General features: G+C 44.3%; 1 long non-coding RNA gene across 3 annotated transcripts in view; it reads left to right on the top strand.

Annotated features, from left to right (window-relative positions):
* The first annotated feature begins 203 nt into the window (after positions 1-203).
* Positions 204-13,504, top strand: part of LOC108502364 — a 28,266-nt gene continuing 14,965 nt past the window's right edge. For 2 of the 3 annotated variants that reach the window (XR_001876476.1, XR_001876477.1), the window contains exons 1-4: positions 204-728; positions 1,251-1,359; positions 5,699-5,812; positions 7,723-8,021. This is a non-coding gene — a long non-coding RNA (uncharacterized LOC108502364). The remainder of the gene's footprint in view (positions 729-1,250; positions 1,360-5,698; positions 5,813-7,722; positions 8,022-13,504) is intronic. The other variant, XR_001876478.1, reaches the window with a different exon arrangement.

The following is a 13,504-nucleotide window of genomic DNA, read 5'->3' as shown; positions in this document are numbered from 1 at the left end:
TGGGGCCAAATGCACCCTCAGCATGTTTGCAGATGATAAAGAACTGGGAGCAGTGACACATGAGCCACAATGTGTCCTTGTGGCAAAGGTGGCCACCAACCTCCCGGTCTGCGTCATGCCTCATGCATCATGCGTTGCCAGCAGGTCAGGAGAGGTGATCCTGCCCCTCTGCTCAGCCCTGGTGAGACACATCTGGAGTGCTGTGCCTAGTGCTGGGCTCCCCAGCACATGAGAGACATGGACCTGCTGCACTGAGTCCTGCAAAAGGCCACAAAGGTGATTCAGGGCCATATAAGCAGAGGCTGAGAGTTGGGCTTATTCAGCCTGGAGAAGAGAAGGCTGAAGGGGACCTTATCAGTGTTTATAAATATCTGACTGGAGGGGAGAGGGGAGTAAGGAAGATGGGCCAGACCCTTCTCGGTGGTGGTGCCCAGTGACACCACCAGAGGCAATGGCCATAAACAGAAATATAGGAAATTCTGTGTGAACGAAAGAAATAACTTTTTTACGGTTCAGTGGTCAAACACTGGAGCAAGTTGCCCAGAGAGGTTGTAGAATCTCCATTCTTGGAGATATTAGAAACCTGACTGGATGCAGCCCTGAGCAAACTCCTTTATTTGCCCCTGCTTTGACCGAGGATCGGACCAGATGGTCCCAAAAATGCTCAACCATTCTGTGATTCTGTGGAGTGGACACACCTGTGCATTTATACATCTGTGAACACACAGGTAATTTGACTGCATAAACTCTTCAGAAAGTCTGGCTTACAAAGATAACAGAAATTCTGTGAGCTCTGTTTCAGGGGAGTTAAAAAGTTTGGCACTGATATGCTGAGCATTGTTCTAATCAGTCTGTGTTTAGGTTTGGGTCTTCTGGGACATACAGGCCACAGACCTTTTAGTATAGAATATCTAGAAGTGTATTTAATGTATTTTGGTGCAGGTCCTTCAAAACTAGTCGAAAATGCACGTTAAGTGCAACACCTTCTATGTCAGATAAGCCAGTCAGACCAGGTTTTCCTTGCCTTACAGTGACCCTCACAAGTTGTGATGTTCTGGCTCTGTGGCAGAATGGGCACCCATTCTGCCTAGGCTGTGTTTATTCAGTATAGGGAAACACACATCAATTTTGGACCACTCAGAACTGTCACAGAAATATTGGGAAGAATCTTCCTGCTTAATATCTATCAGGGTTACGATTAAAAAAACCTCAAACAAATTCCACATTTTGTTTCTTCCTCTGATGACCAGGCACCAGCATCTTGCTCCCATTGCTTCTTCTCTCCTCTGATGGTGTTTAAGCCCTTTTGAACAGCAGCCCATGGAAGGGGATGGGTGGACAGATTGTCTATTAAAACAGGTAAGTTATTTATCGTGCAATAAATAATTCAGTACAAATCGTAAAATCTAGCTAGTCTGTTACTTTGATTGTCTTTAAATCAACTCATATTTTGTTTTTTTTTCAATCAGCTGCAAAGATGATACAGAACACAGAACAAGATCAAAGGCTATGTATTATTTCACTATGTAAGTCTATAATAGAGATATAAAGGAGAACAATTTCTCTTCAGTCTATCGTGTCATTGTATGTCAAGGATAGTAAATGAAGTCTCCTTCCTGATGCTGAGTAAAAGATTTAACAGGAAATCCTTGAGCTGAGGACAAGGCAGAATTGTTCTGGGGAAGTGCTCTTGCTCTCCATCACCTGCCAGGGTCTGCTGTCAATCTCCAGGACAAGCTTGGATCTTGAACACAGTCTTGTTTTGGACCAGTTAGTGCAGCTGAGTCAGACAGGTGTGGATAGTCGGGGGAAATACAGATGTTATAATTGTTCTCTTGAGGAGTTACTATGACTCACTCAGTTCCTATCATCTGTAATATGCTGGTTAGGGTCTGAGTCAAGGAAACATTTGACCCTGAGCTTTGTTCACTCAAATTCAGAGTGAATCTTAGAGCTCTGTGCACTTATGCATTTTCCTGGAGTATGGTGGTTTTCTGAGGTAATGTCTGTAGCCAACCCAAAGGAGTTAATAGAGAAAGGACCTGTTGACTCTTGGAGTCTTGGATTCAACTTTCTCTTTAGTGATGTTGACAATGCTGGAAAATCCCAGGGATCCTCTAACAGGCATCATGCAGAGTATGTAGCCCTGGAAGGGGACAGGGTGAGTTAAGCCACAGCTGTTGTTTTAACTTGGACTTTCCTGGAGCTGCAGAGATTGAGACGACTTGAATGTTTCAGAGGACCAACAGTGAAGAATCAATGACAGTTCAGACAGTTGTGGAAGAGGTAAAAGTCTCTTTTTCTCTGCTCTATAGCTGACAGTGAGCTAATATTATGGTGGTCTGGATGACCTTATGTGATGGTGGAGACTAAACCAATGAGACTGGAAGAGATGAGACCCCCAGAGCAGTCATTTCTTCATCCCTTTCTGTTTCCCTACACCTGGTACGTACCTGAGCATAACAGACTTTGCTGGGGAAAGGAAAGATGCCCTGGGTTAGAGGAAAAGACTACTACCATGGCAGGGAGATTCACGCAGGTCGCATTGTCCCACCTCTGGATGTGAGCACGGTGGGGAGAGAGAGAGGCTTGGCTAGGCCAGGCAGTGCAGACCTGCAGTTTTGTTGCTGCATCTAGAGCTGTAGTATTACCAGTAGAGCTTCCCACCAGCTCCCAGTGTCACTTCTGCAGTACCAGGACCTACCTAAGAGGTGGCGGTACCAGCCACCAGGCTCTCTGCAGAAACACCATCCCTGCTACCAGGATTCCCCATTTTTCAGAAAGCAGCTGTATAGATGGTCCACAGGAGTCCTGCCCTACCCAGGAACAAGTCTTTCAACCACCCCCCCCATACCACTGGGCCTTTCTATGCTGTATGAAGTGGTGTGATGAGTTCACCATCTCGTCTGTGTGCATTATCGCTGCTCCAACCAAGAGACCCAGTTAGCAACACGCAGCCAGGACCAGCCGTGGTAACAGTGGGTGTACAGTGACCTACTTTTAACACAGCTTATGTAGCCTTTCTTGCTGCTTTATGCTTGAATGGCAGAATTTGCAACAAAAGGTCAATTTATGGCAGCCTTTTATTGCAAGGTTCTTTTGCTGTAGTCCAAAGTTATAATGACAAAATGCTCCGCTGAGTACAATGAGGACTGCAAAAATCAGACCCACTTTTTATGTAAGGCTTTAAACTTTATCTGTTTTAAACAGATTTTAGTGCTAAGCTGTTTGTTTGCTTTCCTATGGAAAGAGCTTTATTACTTGCATGGTGAGCAATAGAGGAATATGTCTGAATATTAATAGAAAGGCTCAGAAATGGGGTGTTTCAGTGAAATCATAAAAAATATTTCTGAAGCTCAGCAAATTACCCCCATGCATGGAAGGAAAAGAGTCTAAACCACAGCAGCTCAGAAAAGGGAAAAATGCATGGCAAAAATGAAGTGGGAACCTGTCCCCTGCCAAGGGAAGGCACAAAATAAATCTGATGTGACCCAAACACACAGGGTCATAAACAGGCCGAGATAAATGCAGGAGGAAGGACACTGTGACAATAGTTAGCCCAGAGGGCTGAGACACATGGCTGAGTTCCTACATGTCAACTGTGCTGCAATATCTGACTGATTCACACACTTTGCCTTCGGCAGCTGAGGGGTGAAACACATTATGTTAAGCCTCAGTGAAAGAGGGTTGGATGAATGTGCTCTCCTAGCTATTCTCAAAGGAGTGAGAGTGCATCCATGAACAGCTCAGCTGTCATGGACACCCACTACTGCTCTGGGCACCCATGGGTTCCCATTCTGAAATGACCCCGACCCCTTTCTAACGAGAGTTGGCCTGTTGCAAATAGGAGCAGTGGAGGGTGTTGGTGTATAACCCTTTTGCCTCCAGCTCAGGGTAAGCATATGATGGAGCAGAAGGTCCCCAGTGCTATGTGGAGCCTTCTTAGAGTTTAGTGACTCCATTGCATGTCTGAACCTTTAGCAGGGCCATGCCATGGGCAAATGTTGTGCTTGGAGAGATGCCCTAATGTGGTACAGAGCCTTGTTGAGCTGACAGGGTGGCTGGTCATAAATCCTGGGTGAGGGCAGCCTGTATCCCGCTCTCCTAGCAGGATGCCAAGGACTGTGCCCCCAGTATGAGCAGAGCCTTGTTTTCCTCTCTGCTCAGCTTTCTTCCAGATAGCAAAAGCAGCCTTGCCAATGTTCCTCTATGGCTTCTACTGCTGCCAGTAATCTGGGTAATCTCTTATCTTGACTTATTTTGCTGTTTATAGCCATGACAGCCGAACCCTAGACAATGTGTAATGTGTGAGTTATGTTAAACATCGTCGAGCCAACACTGATCTGGAGCCAGGGCACTGCGAGCTGTGTGCTAGAGCTCAGAGCACCAGGGGTGGAAATCAGCAGTGGCAAGTGATTTGGGAAATCACTGTGTCCCGGCTTCAGTTTACTCACTCAGTGAACAGTCTGCTCTTTGGGACTGATGGAAGGTTTTGCCTAAAGGCAGTTGAGTGTTTCTGGTTATGAGACACTCAGCCACAACTTCAAGCAAAAGGCTTGTTAGTCATCTTTCCTTCTATCTCATGTATCATCACAGTAATAAACCTCTCATGGCTGCTGTCCAGGATGCTGGGAAGTTGGGCTCTCTTAGTTTGAGCCTTCTCTATCTGTGTGTTCCCAGTGCTTTGTCTCAGTTTGTCCTGGTTTGGACTCTGGCTGAAGTCAATCTCCTACAGCAGTTGGAAAAGATACAACCAAATCATATCTTCCTTAGCTGGATTGACTCCTGAGTTTTGGCAGGACCAAGGAACTTTTCAGTCAGAATTGAAACTGCTAGTATAATCAGTTACTCCATGCAGAGCATCATCTTTTGCATGCAAACATATAGGTACAGTCCCTTTCCAAGTCTTAATTACTGGGTGGATCTAAAGATAAAGGGGATTAAAAAAAAATTCATCAGTCATGAACTGACATCATTGTTTGCATCAAAGAAGCAGATCCACACTTCTGTAACATCATGAAATCTTAACACAGGCCATCACTGTAGAACTGGTGATGCTGATGGTCTTTTTTATAATAAATTCTTTTAAAGGCCTGATCTTAAGTTGAGCTGAACATCTCATGAGTTCTTTTCTTGGAAGAGCTCAGTACATTTCTCAATCAGCTGGTTGAAAGAATGATGAACTGTGAAGACAAGTGCCTGGATGTATGAGTTTTCTCAGATACAGTCATAACCACATCCTGAGTTAAGGAGCCATTTGCAGTCATCTTATCAAACAGCCTTTGCTGTTATCAGCCTATCAGTGACAGCAAGGCACAAGTGTTGAAGTAGAGAGAGAGATAAAGGAAAAGGAAAATTCTCTGAGCAGCCAGCTGGGACAACAAGTAATGAGGCCCCCTGCTCGAGTGTCTTTTCCATGTAGGAGGGTCCCCGCATTACAGTGTCCTACAATAACCAAACAGTTTTTATCGGGAACTGTTTTGGGGGAATTTGTGCTTTATTCCTGGTTGCAATGCTGTTGGGAGAACACTTGGACCAGAGTGGGTGTTGCATGCCTACTGGTTGTTAATCTGTGTAATTTTGGGTCCAGTCACTGACAGCTACCACCAACAGGAATATAAAGGGTGGGCATGATTCTTGCCCTGGTGGCGGTTGCTCCCCCTGGGAACACACCTTAACAACAGTATCAAATTTGCAGGATCAAGGCCATAAGAATAACAGCATGAGAACAATGCGAGAACAACTGACAACAGAGGAAAACAGCTGTCCCAGAAGAGCTGGAAAACACTCTTATGGCAGCTTAGGAGAAAAGGTACAAATGTGCAAGTGAAAGGCAGGCTACAGAATGGCAGCCAGATGGCCCTCAGCATGACAAGGGCTAAGGCACCTATGGCACTGCCACAACCAGGAGACTGGCTCCCCAGAATGGGGCCCACAGCATCGAGGTGCTGAGAGGACATTGCTCAGACAGACTGAAATGTGAAAAAGGAGTCAACCCTGGAAATGCCACCTTTCTCTCTGACTTAGGTATTCATTTGAAAGCCCAGATTAGGTGTCAGTTTGTACCTTGGGACATCTAGCAGTGCCGAACACTGATGAACCACAGTTCACCTTATAGTCCTCCATACAGCCAAACCAGGACCTGGCTGGGGCGGGTCATGACTTCAAAGCCATACACCCATGTCTTCTTCCTGCAAAAGCCAGAGAGTAGAGGAGAGTGGAAGGTTGCTGCACACCTTAGTGTCCCCTGGGCACACAGTCAGGATGTGGCAAGGGCAATCATCCAGGCTAGGGATTTGCAGAGAACTCTCACACATAACCATAATCCTGACCTTGGGGACAGATTACCAGTTAGCATTTCTTTTCTTCCTGACTATATCTGGAATGGGTAACTCCCTCTTTTTGTATAAAAATCTGCTAGTTCAAGTACTTGTCCAGAAACGGCAAGACCTAAGTTTCATGCCCTCAACCTGAGAGATTTCAAAGCCACTGCTTCCCTTTCTACATGAGCATCTTCACAGGTTTGCTGGAGGTCAGTGAGAGAAGGAAATGTTCTCTATACTTCCCTAATTGTAGCTGGTCTGTTGTGCAAAAAGGAGTGGATCTGCAAGAGAAGGCAAGCAAAGGAGACCCTGCCTCTGTAGCATGTTGTTTGGGCTCTTCCAGGGTGGGGAATGAGGAGTGCTGGCTGATCCTTGCACCAGGGAACTTCTCCGATCCCACTTCATGGTAGTAAATATATAAATAACACCAGGAGTGAGGAACAGAAGTTGGGGCTTGCTCTTCCTGGTGGGAATGCCAGAGGCTCCTTACCAGCGAGAGCCCTCTTTGGTCTTTCTTTGTGTAGGGTTTGGCTTCAACAGAAAGGGTAGGGAGGAGTCCACCCTGTCATCACCCTGTAGGTGAGGTGCTCCCAAGGTTGGCAGTTGCAGACTTTCTGTTCTAGTCTTCTCTCTTGAGTTGTAAACTTTTCTAAACAAAGGTCAGGTTTTTGTGATATGTCTGCACACTGGCTAGAATAACATTGCCAAGCACCTTGCTATTATCTTGCTACTGTCATTAATTACCTAATTAAAGCTGATCATGATATGTTAATGATAAACCTTAGCCTGATTTCTGAGGAGAACAGAAAATTGGCTTAGTTTTCCTAGCTCTGGTCTCATTAAAGCCTCATGTCATTCTCATTATAATGTGATTTTCATTACTTAATCCATTATTTACCACAGGGAGAATCTGAAATGCACAGACTATATTTACAATGTGAAAATGCTACTTGGGTACTAGTCTTGGAACCAATGGTTTTGTACAAGGAATTGCTTTACAAATCTGTCTTGTGGCTACTTTTAAAAATAATACTATTTAAAATAGGCACTTAAGGGATGAGTAACAAGTCTTGGCTTTGGAAATGCAGACATTAGATCACAGTGACCCTCTGCCTCTTGGGAACAACTTCCCTCTCACTTCCAAGCCATCAGATAATGTGTGCTGCGTAAACTGAACTCAGGTCAGAGAGCTGTTCACATACATTGCTAATTGGTGAACTCCTCATTTAGTGTTTTAAGGGATCTGGCACCATTTTTCAGCTTTAGTCTCCAGCAGACTCCTTGACCCAGTGGAGCTTGCTTTTTATAATTTTTCATTTCAAATAACAATGTTTTCTCCCCAGAGGTTTTAATATCTGTGAATGCGAACTGTTTTTTTTTGTTTGTTTGTTTCATTCAGAACATTGTACCTTGACAAGCACTGTGGTTTCCCATCTCTGTCAATGGGTTCAGCAAGTGACTCAGAGTGACACATAAATGAACAGTCAGCGCCACTCCCTGCAGTGTCTGGCCATTCAGAGAACTCCCTCACCACCCATACATCTTTGTGGTTTGAGAAGTCTGACAAGATTGCCATCAAAAGTGGAAAATTCGGGAAAGCCCAACTCTGTTTTGACATCAGCCACTGGTTTAAAATGCCAAAGCACAGAGAAAGCAAAACCACAAAGATACAGGAACTGCAACACAACTGTTGTCAAGGTAAATCAAACAGCCCAGGGTTTGTAAGCTCAGTTTTTCCTTACAGTCTATCAATGCATATTCATGAGGAAGCTGGAGGGGAAATGGCACAAGAGCTCCCTTCCTTGTGTGTACTTAGTGGATGGTCCACCAAGAACCTCGACTCTTGCTCTCAGGAGGAGATGAGTCTATCGTGCCCAAGAGAGGTGAAAGGTGCAAGAAGAATGTCAAGCTCTCTGTCCAGCGGGTCCTCGAGGGACAGATGAGCAGGCTCCAAGTCTTTCAACAGTGTTATTGAACATGCTGCTTCACAGCCAATGTACTCTCCAAATGCTACTTGGCATCTGTGGTTAAATCCATGGATGTTTGATATGCTCAGTACTGATCAGGAAGAGTTAAACAGTCTCGTTTCTCCAAAGAAAACAAAAAGTCCCTTGTCTTCAAGGCATCACATATTTTCAAGTGCCTCTATACTTGAATATCCACCTGGAAGTCTTTTTGGGTTGGATGCTTAGTGCCCCTGAACTTCACAGCTATAAACGGTGTTATGAAGCACTGTGGCTGTTCAGTGTTTGGGAAGGAGCAGATGCCTGGTGTTGAAATATGCATTTGAGGCATCCTCTGAAATACAGTGGAAAGGCATTCAGCTGTTGTCCTTAAATAAAGGGAATAGGAGAGAGCAGACTAAATCAAATTGGGGTTTTGCCTTCAAATCCAGCCATTCATGATGCCTTCTTTTTACTCAAAATGCAGCATGCCTTGAGATTTTTCCCACCTGCTCTTTCCTTTAGGAAAAATCTGCTTTGTTTTACCTCCCTTGCAAAAATTAACATCATAATGAGGAAAGCACTTTGCTGTTCTGGTTTGCAGTACACTAGGAGACAAAACCACCCACAAGTCCATGTCCTTGACCGAATTGGCAGTGCCTTGGCACCCATGTATTTATAACCTCTAAAAGGTATCGACACCAAGTGATATATGGGCTGGGGGGCCAGCAGTGCCAGAAAGTCACCTCTGTGTGCTGAATGGTCATCTTTGCAGAGGGAGTCAGTACTGTAAGCTTTTTTGTGTGGGAACATTAATAACTGCACATTGTTATATCTCAAGCCATTGTCTGTACTTGCATTTGGTATCCTAAAGATGCTGCCCCTCTGGAGGAAGAAGAGATGACTTCTCTCCATCCATGGAAATGTCACCAGGAACAGTCCCAGGTTATGTGCTGAGTGCTTGAATGTCCCCATCTGGCCCACAGGTCTGCCAAAGGTTTTATAGAGGCTGTAGCCTAGAGGTGTTTAGGACAGGACCCATAGTATGGTGTAGACTGGCAAGTTGTAATTGCACCTGTTTGGCTGAGGATAACATGAGATGAAGAATGGCAGCTAAGAGAAAGAGGAAAGCAAATGCTGATATGAAAATAACCCTTCCCCATTTCATTCTTCACACAAGGTACAACAGCAAGGTAATTTCTGTTAGAAAACAAACCACCTGCACTGAGGAGGCTGAAAATATAAGTTCAAGCACAGGGATAAATGGGGAAAAACAGGATGGCCCAGTCATGGTCAGACATAGGCCAGAATACAGAGGTGGCTCTCGAGCTGCTCCCCCAGCAGGTCACAGTGGTCAGCAAATTTCTCAGGAACAACAGGACAGGAAAACAACAGTTTTCAAGACAGATTTGAATCTCAATCGAGTTTTTGCAGCAGAGATCATGAAGACATCACTTCATGCTTAAATGAACCAGAGAGAACTTACTGAGGTATTTGTATATGATCATGCCAAATGTCCTGGGCAGTACCAGATTAAACCCACTGCCAGGAAGAGGAGGAAATCCAGCAGTAGAAAGGTGTTAAAATGCTCCACACTAGCCTCTGTGGAAATAAACTGGTACTGGGTGCAGTAAAAGGCAATCAAATGTTAGTCCACATGGAACTTGGGCGTTTTTTTGAAGGGCCCAATCTGGTACTGCTTTGATATAAAAAAAGTGAGAGAAAGAATAAAAAGAAAAAGAAATGCTGTTTGATTTCCTGATTAAAATTGAGCTCCATTTGTTTTGAATGAGAAGTTTCTCTGTACAACAGTGACTCATAAGCTGTAAGTCAAAAAAGAAAAGAAAAATTAATCATCAGGAAAGGGAAATACAAAAACAAAACAAACAAAAAAAACCCCAAAGTGCTTCAGCTCTATGGGGCTGAGAGAATGAGTGTGTATCCTGTGATGCACTTGACTGTATGCAAGTGGCTTTCCTTCTGCATTTTTGTCTCAGTAAAATTAGAGGTTGGAACTTGGGGGACATAGTTTCAGCTTTTGATTCTGCAAAGCTTCCTGTGAGGCATGGGATGAATTCTCAAATCTCTCTGGGTCTCACCTGTAAAACAGTAATAACATTCTTTGTCTATTTAAATTACTGCTTCTTCCTATGAGTTTCTACCAGGCCTAGAGTAACAGGGCTCTAATTCATAATTAGAATCTCTAGCTGCCACTGTGCTATGAATAATAATGTTTATTAATCATAATAAACATGTCAGTGCTGTCAGAGCATGTGCATGGAGCAAGTAGAGCAGTGTCTGACAATCACATCCTGCCATGTAAGGCTTGGGGTGGAAAATGAGACTCATTCTGCAGGTAATGTAAAACCCAGGGATGGCCAAAGTCTTCCTGCAGGCGATGTTGGCAAAAAAGAAAAAAGGTCACATTTGTTCTAAAAAATAATGCAGCAATATAGCTGTGTCCCTCTCTAACGTGTCAAGATAGCTCCTCATATTTCCAGACTGCTGTAGTGAGGATCTGAGTAGTGTGTGTCCAATCCAAAATATATATAATAACGGTAATAAACCCTAAATTATATACTGAAATTACCCAAATTTATTCATCAACTCTTCCCTCTAGTTGCTCTCCTCCTCTTCCTCCTTTATCCAAGTCACTGTTTCTGTTAAGAGCTGAAGAAGGGCAGAATTCAGGCCATTTCTATCCAATGATCTCAGTTACCGGTCCCTCCACCTGTGTGCCAGCAAGGGATGGATCAGGTCCTATTTCTGAGTCACTGTACTGAGAGAAAGGTGAGATGGTAGCCCACCTAAGAAAACCTCATATTTTGCCTTCTTAAAAAGCTGATCTTATGGTAAGGCACCTCAAAGTGGGCCAGAGTTCTCCAAATTGAACCTTGTTTGCCAGAGTGGTGTAAAAACCAGAGATCATCCCAAACCCAGCTGGGCTAGGATCCACCCTTGCCCATATGAAACAATTGCTGCTGCTGACAGCAGGGAGGTCACCTTAGATTTTGGACTATTTATACTAAAACAAGACAGATAAAGCCTTTGAAGCTCCTGGAGTTACTTGAGACTCCAACTGGTTTAAAGGAGGTCAGAACCTGCTTCTAGGTCCTTTGGTTGAATCTCATTGCTTGATCTATGCTGGAGGTACTTGCTGCAGAGTTAGTCATACTTGTGTCCTGAAGAGACCTCACAGCACTTTCTATTAGTCAGAAGTACCTGCTGGGAGGAATTGTCTGGTGAACTACAGGACTGGATTTAAGAACAAAAAAAATAATGAAATTCTGTACATTGAGAAAGAACCTAAACAACACAAACTCTGTAAAAAAATAAATGGTGTGCTGTGTAATGGGGAAACAGTCTTCCTCCTGACAGCCTAATTACAGGTGGCTGATTTATTCTGCTCTGGAGCACGCCTGATCCCTTGCTCTGGTGCAATCCATCCCTGGCCACTCCTGCCAGCCCCACCGTTTGGGAGCCAGACAGGCCACAGCTACCCTGCATCCACCAACATCAACGTCTGACTTTCAGTGACAGCATCTCCTTGACTCTGCAGCCCAATCCAGGAACCACTAAATCAAACTGAAGAAAGTGCATCAATGCCCATTTTTTTATTAAATCCAAATATCAAGTGTTAGGTTTTTTTAAAATGGTGAAAGGTCCTGGGCACTCAAAACCCATTGAAAAACTGCAGGATCTGAAGACACAGCTCTCTTTTTTCTTTCACAAATTTGAGCTTCAGAGGTGCCCTGGTGTGCGAACTCAGTCAACACCTCATGTGTGAGTGCATTTATAATTTTCTCATTGTGGCACTGCCAATACCTTCGTGCTTTTCAATCGCTTCATGTTCGTTTCGAAACAAAACAAACATTATTTGCAAAGTGTGTCTGCTCAAAGCAATTCTCTGAACTGTTCACGTTGTGTGCATCACCCATGCCAGGAAAATATGTATGTCTCCATGTAAAAATCAATTGTGCACCCCACCTTCAGAAACCTCCCATGCTCAGCCTGTGGTCCAGCTCCTCCATTGCATTAGAGAACAGTGATGATGCATTCACTGCTGTGTTCCCACTGCTGCTGACAGACAGAAACAGCCACAATGAAAAAAACCAGCACATTTACTTAACCCATGTCCTTGCAGTGAACAGTCCCTGGAATTTGCAGCAGGGTTCATGTTGTGCCAGGCTCTCGGTACACCTTGCTAATTTCCCAGCACCAGCATTTCTGCAAGGCCGGAAATACTGTCTGGTGGAGGCAGGAGAACAACAAGGAAAACAAAGCCTTGCCCCAAGCCACCATTTCAAATCAGTGGTGGAGACTAACAGTTGCCAGCAGATTCCCAACCCCTTGTTTCAGCCACAAGGCAAATCCTATTTTTGCAGTGACTTCAGTAGCTAAGAGCAATTGACTGTGGCATCCAATTCATTTTTACAAGCTTTGTGGCACTATGGTCTGCCAGGAACCCAGAGTGAACAATAATTTTCATTTGAACCATTTTTCAGCTGTAGGTGTTAAAGACATAGGTGGATTGAAGAACCCCACATGGAGCATCTGTCATTTTCCCACCTTTTTCATTGTCTTTGATGTGGGAGCTGCACCACTGTGTCCTCCATGTCAGTACATCATCTAATATATTGCTTAAAGAGCTGCTGAACTGTCTATACTAAAGAGTGAAAATACGTCAGCTTATGTTTTATTTAGACTGAGAGCACAAATCCTTACCCTGCTCTGCCTTTGGGAGAAGCAGCCATGCCCAGGAACAATGCCGTGGTTCCAGCCAAACCACATCTGATCCTGAGATGTCATCCCTGACATACAGGTTTGGAGATGCTATTTCTCAAATGCAAATGTCAAAACGATGGCATTCGTTCAAAAATCAGCCCTCTGCTTTTGTTAAATGTATGAAATACCTGTGAGTGTGTTTAGAAGCAGAGCAGGTGCCTCACAGCTGGCTTTAAAACAGAAAATCTGAGGTAGGGAGGAAACAATTTGGAAAAAGCTGAAGAGAGCTGAGAGGTGGAGAAACCCCTGTGCCAGCGGTTGGGTGTCAATATGGTATCACCACAAGACTAGTTCTCTGCCTAAAACAACCTTATTTGAGGATTATCTCTGGAACAACATCGTCTGTTCTTGATCCTTTCCAACCTTGCTTAGCTGCCATTTGGCTCCTGCTCCCTACGCACTAAGGACATCCAAGAGCCACACAGATGGAGTGGGAGCATTAACACTGGCACT

This window comes from Lepidothrix coronata, unplaced genomic scaffold (assembly GCF_001604755.1).
Source record: "Lepidothrix coronata isolate B3197 unplaced genomic scaffold, Lepidothrix_coronata-1.0 Scaffold117, whole genome shotgun sequence".
Lineage (NCBI taxonomy): Eukaryota > Metazoa > Chordata > Aves > Passeriformes > Pipridae > Lepidothrix > Lepidothrix coronata.
Note: the sequence above shows the minus strand (reverse complement) of the source record. Positions and strands in the feature narration are given on the sequence as shown.